Genomic DNA, 6,000 nt, shown 5'->3' with positions numbered 1-6,000 from the left:
AGTTTATCAATCTTACCCTTGATCTTCATGCTCTCTACTGCATAATGTGAAACATCATTACAGTGAACAAGAATTTCATGCTCTGAATATTTTCACATATTGTAACCATCACTGTGATCATTGACCACATTCAGGCAATAAAACCTATTGTACTCTTTAATGGGGAACTTGGGACCGTATTTCTAGCTGTTTGTCACGTCCTTGGTGAGAATTCAAAGGCCGTCGCAGTTTCATTCTGAGTGCATCAACTCCTCAAGGTTTAGCTATTGCAGTTATTCACACAGAAGTGGTCGTGGCGGCATCACCACAATTCAGTTCAGTTCTATGCACAACTCAAATCTCAGGTTCTGAAGCTAATCATTAATAACCTTCCAGAGTTCTGTCTCACTGACCGCTATCTGTCTGTTTAATCTCGAAGAACATGGTGACCACGGGGGAACGAGCTCTCCAGATGTCGTCTAGCTTGACCAGCAGATCCAGCTGCTGTTGTAGAGGCAGTCCGCCGCACCAGACGGAAGATGAGGCTGGAGGCTTTATGTGACCCCTTCAATTAGGCAGTCTTAATTCCAGCACCACCGGTGCAGCGGACACAGATGGTCGTCATCACCGCTCCCGCATCTGAGAGCCTGGGGGTGTCAGCGTGACGGGCAAAAACCGAGGGCTCCTCCCCCACCACAGCCGGGGTTCACCCCTCCTAGCCAATCCGAGGTCCTCAGATTTTCAACTTCATGTGCTTCATCGCAGAGACTCCTCAGGGCGGTGTTCTCACTGTTGGAGATCTTCTATAAAACACTTAAAGGTATCGACCCTAAAGAGTAACGCCACAATCTCCTGTTTTCCAGGTGCCGGTGTCCTGGGCGTCACCAATCTGCTTCCCTTTGAGTTGCAACAGCATGACTTGAGGTCCTGAAGGAGCACTGCGGCATTATTCTGCACACAGTTCGGAAAAAGACTTTCGCCCCCCTGCTCGCTTCCTGACGAGTGCGCTAGTTGTTTTCCCAGCTCTTCACGCTATGTTTTAAACAAATTCTGCCAGCCTTGCCTTAGTCCACCCCTCTCATCTTAGGATCATCAGCTTTCATTGACTGGTCAGTCTGGGTTTGCTGCTGTTTAACGCACTTTGTATGAAATTTCACAAGCCTGTGTTTAAGGACTTTCCCTGTGTCTGGATAGTAGACTAGGTATGATGGACTGTTCTTGTCTGTTCCTACAAAGACTCCCTTTCACATTTTGACTCTAGCTTCTATCGGTCCTGTTTATAAGTGTAGCATGCTGCTCCAAATACTCTCCTCTTTGAAAGGTTATGCTTTCTCCCTGTCAACGTAGAGTCATTGAAGATATATATATATATATATACCAAACATCTCTCAGTATCTTTAACTGTTTCACCCTTAGTTTTCAGGAGGTTCACAGCCTGCATCTGAGTAATCCTCAGTAAATATCTGAGTGGATCTACAACCCTGGATCTGTCCTAAAGCTCCTTAAATTGGTGACCTCATTTAATATTCACGAAGCTTCAGCCGCATTGGTCAGTATATAATGCGTAGTCTCAGCCAATCAGGAGCCTCCGCTGTAAAGCAGCAGCGTGATCTTGCAGCAGTGTGCATGGCGAACGAGCCGGTGTGACAGAGCTCTGTAGCTCTGTGATACAAACTAAGCTGCTTTTCATTTAGTTTGGGATTGGCTTAGTTCTGTTGCTATGCTTGCTTTCTCCTTAGCGATGTAGCTTCAGTATTTACCTATGTATTACTGAATCTTCATGGATTATTTCTTCACATGTTTCACTCTTCTGAGCTGTTTTAGGTTAGTATGGATGGTGTAATTCTGTGGATATGTGCTAAATTTGTGTTCTTGGTCAACGTTCTGGTGTTTATTGAACTACTGCTCAGAGGCTGTTGCTATTCCTCTTTTCGTCCTTGTAGGGGCGCTAAAACCCCATAGTTTAAGCTGTGGAAACGGTCAGAGGCATGTTAAAGCTGGTGTCTTGCTAGAAGCTCTGAGTGGTAATTATTAGCTTTGTTTCTCCTGCCTATTGAGCGTATACACATCTCTCTTTGAATGAAGTCATTTAGTAGCACTGCGATATAGACCTGGAACCTTTCTGAACTTCACCCCCCCCTTACTGAATCTATAGGTCCAGCTAGGTCAATCTGTACTGCTTTTGCCGACCGCGGAGGAACAAGCTCTCCAGATGCTCTGCAGGGAGGTCGTCAAGTCTGACCGACTGATCCAGCTGTTGTTGTAGAGGCAGTCCAAACTCCACCCATGGAAGACGAGGCTGGAAGCTGCCTGTGACTCCTCCAACACGACCGTTTTAACTGCAGCACTATCGGTGTATCAACTCCTCAGGGTGGTGTTCTCACTGTTGGAGATTCTTCTGTAAAAAAGTATCGACCCTAAAGAGTAATGCCGCGGTCTCCTGTTTTCCAGATGACCATGTCCTGGACATCACCAGGTGACTTTGGCACCATCGTTCTCCACTATTCTCCTCCTGATGCAGCGTGGCCCTGAAGTACAACTGCAGTACGCTTCTGGACACTGGAAAAAGCCAGACACCAGAATCATCGTCTCCTACCCCCTGACCACTTAGCGACGAGTGAGCGAGATTTTTCCCCAGGTCTTCTCACTCCACTGCTGGCTGCGGGACAGGTCCTCTAACACAGAGATGAGCTTCACCTGAGCCGTCTGGGGTCCATCGTTCTCTTCGGTAACATCAAGCAGGTGCCAGGCCAGGACTGACTGACCTTTCCCAGTCACACTGTCAGGTTAGTGAACTGCATAGTTGGAAGGTAAGTGATTTACATGGTTTACTTGATTCCACCCATTTATTCTGTAACTCTTCTGCTTGTATTAAAAAGTAATAGATCAGTGTCACTCATAGTGTTTCAGACAAATCCAGCAGTATTGAGACTCTGTCCCCCGGATGGTTTGTAATTGAAATGTCAGAAAATCTGAATTTATATTTCTGAGTACAAGCAGTTCCGCATTGAATTTGGGCTGTTAAATATACAGTGGGGCAAAAAAGTATTTCTTCAGCCACTGATTGTGCTGATTGTGAAGTTCTCCCACCTAGAAAAATAAGAGGTCTGTAATTTATCATAGATACACTTCAACTATGAGAGACAAAATGAAAAATAAATCCAGGAAACACATTGTAGGATTTGTAAAGAATTTATTTGTAAATTATGGTGGAAAATAAGTATTTGGTCACCCACAAACAAGCAAGATTTTTGTCTCTCACAGACCTGCTTCTTCTTTAAGAAGCTCTTCTGTCCTCCACTCGTTACCTGTATTAATGGCACCTGTTTGACCTTGTTATCTGTATAAACGACACCAGTCCACAGCCTCAAACAGTCAGACTCCAAAGCTCCAACCTGCTTAAGCCAGTACATGTCCAGGCCGTTCTGAAGCGAACCACCTTAGTTTACTAGATCTCTGTGAAACTAAATCAAAGCCGTAGGTCTGTTAATTACATTGGGTGGGTCAGAAATGCAAAAAGACTTCCAAAGGCTCTGTATGAATCGATTTTACAATGAACTTAAAGCTCTAACTCTAAAAATACAGGTAATCTCTGAATATGAAGATCCCAATATACCTCTGGGTCCAGAGTTTTCAGAGACAGGATCAGAAACAGACAGAGGCGGCCGCCGTCATCCCAATGAGTGATTCTGAGTAAATTCAGGCGCTCTACTGACTCCGAGACTCTGTACCCGAGGTGTCTGTAAGCCAATCAATTAGACTGCTTGTCTTACAAATTTAGAATAAACAGGAAGAGACGAGACGCTGTATTCTTAGACCTTCAGGTTACTTTAATCCGGACCCCTTTGATATTTTCATTTTCATATTTGTTTTAGACCATTGACTTTTTGCAGCTATCCGGACTCAAAGGACGAAGATGTCCAAAGCATTGCCTTAAGATAATTTCATTCTCACAGTTGTCTGAACTGGGGAATTTATTGGGATCCAGATTTGTTTTAAATTGGAAGATTCTAAGATTGTGTCTTGGAATATTTTGATTCTTAGGGTTGTTTAAAGCAGAGACATTTTCAGAAATTCAAATTTATTCAAAGTCAAAGTTTCTAAGACAAGATTTTAGGATATTTAATTCTCAGTACTGTTCAACCTAGAGAATTTTGTAAAGAGATCTGAATTTATTTTTTAGAAAATTTAAAGATTTTAAATCAAGGTTTTGGAAAAAAAATGTTAATTTTCAGGACTGTTCAAATCAGAGATTTTGAAGGTTATAAGACAAGGGAGCAGAGTTTATAATACCCAAAGAGTTCAGACTATACACGGGAAATAAATAAAAAGAAGACATTGTTACAAGCTCAGTTAATGTACTGCTGGACTGAGGTAGGGGACTCTGGAGCAGGCGAGATTGAAGGCAGGAGAGAATGTGCTTGTTTTAACTGTGGGAAATTGGACTTTTGCGAGATGGCAATATTTAGTAGATCCTCCTTTTGCAGAAATAGTAGCCTCCTCAGAATAATAACGCTTCCTATTGCTTCCAATGAGCGTCTGGAGTCTGGTTGAAGGTATTTTGGACGTTCTTTACAAAATATCTCCAGTTCAGTCAGGTTTCATTGTTCCTCTGCATGAGTGCCTTAGTAGATTTTGAGCAGTGTTTTGGGTCGTTGCGCTGAATAGTTGAACGATGCACAGTGACTCCATCTGCAGCAAGATGATGTAGGTCTTTGGAGCTGGTCTGTGGGTTGACTATGACTGTTCTCACCATCCTTCGCCTTTTCTTGGCCTGCCACTTCGGGCCCTGACTAGAACTGTGCCTGTGGTCTTCCTTTTTCTTCACCGTGTTCCTCACAGTGGAAACTGACAGCTGAAATCTGAGAGCTTTTTGTATCCTTCCCCTAAACCATGATGTTGAATGATCTTTGTTTTCAGGTCATTTGTGAGTTGTTTTGAGGCTCCCATGTTTCCACTCCTCAGAGAAGAAGAGGAGAAAAACTTGCAACTGGCCACTTTAACCTCCTTCTCATAATTGGATTCACCTGTATATGTAGGTCAAGGGTCAATGAGCTTACAAAACAAATTTAGTGTTTTAATAATTAGTGCTAAAGGTATTCAAATCAATAAAACAAGAGTGCCCACATTTATGCGCCTGCCTAATTTTGTTTAAATAATCTTCGTCTTTTTCTTTCTCCCCTCATGTCCTGAGCTGCCTGTCTGGAGTTGCCCTTTTTTGGTTCAGTTCCTGCGTCTTAGTATCAGGCCTGTCCCTCTACTCGGCAGCCTTCACCTGCTTCATCCCTCAAGGACAACCCCTCAGGGCAGTGTTCTCATTGATGGAGATTCTACTGAAAACCACTTAAAGTATTGAGCCCCAAGAGTAACACCACTGTCTCCTGTTTTCCAGATGCCATGTCCTGAACTTCGCCAGGTTGCTTTCCTTGGCGCTATGGCAGCGTGATGTCTTTGACACAATCATTCTCTACTGTTCTCCCCCCGATGCAGCGAGTTCCTGATGTTAGTGAACTGAATAGTTGGCAGGTAAGTAATTTTACATATTTTTTCTATTTTAATAACCATTTATTCTGTAATTTCTCTGCTTGTATTAAAAATGAATTTGGTCAGTGTCTGATCTTCAGTATCTGACACCCAGTCCTGAGGTGCTTTCCTATCTCTCTTTGAAAAGTGTGTACTATGTCTGTCTCCCTCTGTTTGAGCATCAGTTTAAGACTCTTGAACATCTTCTGGAGTCTGATCAACACTGCTGGCTGTTGGAATGGGGGGGTGCACCCCTCTCACCCTGGGATCATCAGCTTTCATTGACTGGTCAGTCTGGGTTTGCTGTTCTTTAATGCACTTTGTATGAAATTTCACAAGCCTGTGTTTAAGGACTTTCCCTGTGTCTGGATAGTAGACTAGGTATGATGGACCGTTCTTGTCTGTTCCTACAAAGAGTCCCTTTCACATTTTGACTCTAGCTTCTATCTGTCATGTTTGTAAGTGTAGCATGCTGCTCCACATACTCTCCTCTTTGAA

Source organism: Salminus brasiliensis, chromosome 23 (genome assembly GCF_030463535.1).
Source record: "Salminus brasiliensis chromosome 23, fSalBra1.hap2, whole genome shotgun sequence".
Classification (NCBI taxonomy): domain Eukaryota; kingdom Metazoa; phylum Chordata; class Actinopteri; order Characiformes; family Bryconidae; genus Salminus; species Salminus brasiliensis.
The sequence above is the reverse complement of the archived record's forward strand: the minus strand, read 5'-3'. Positions refer to the sequence as shown.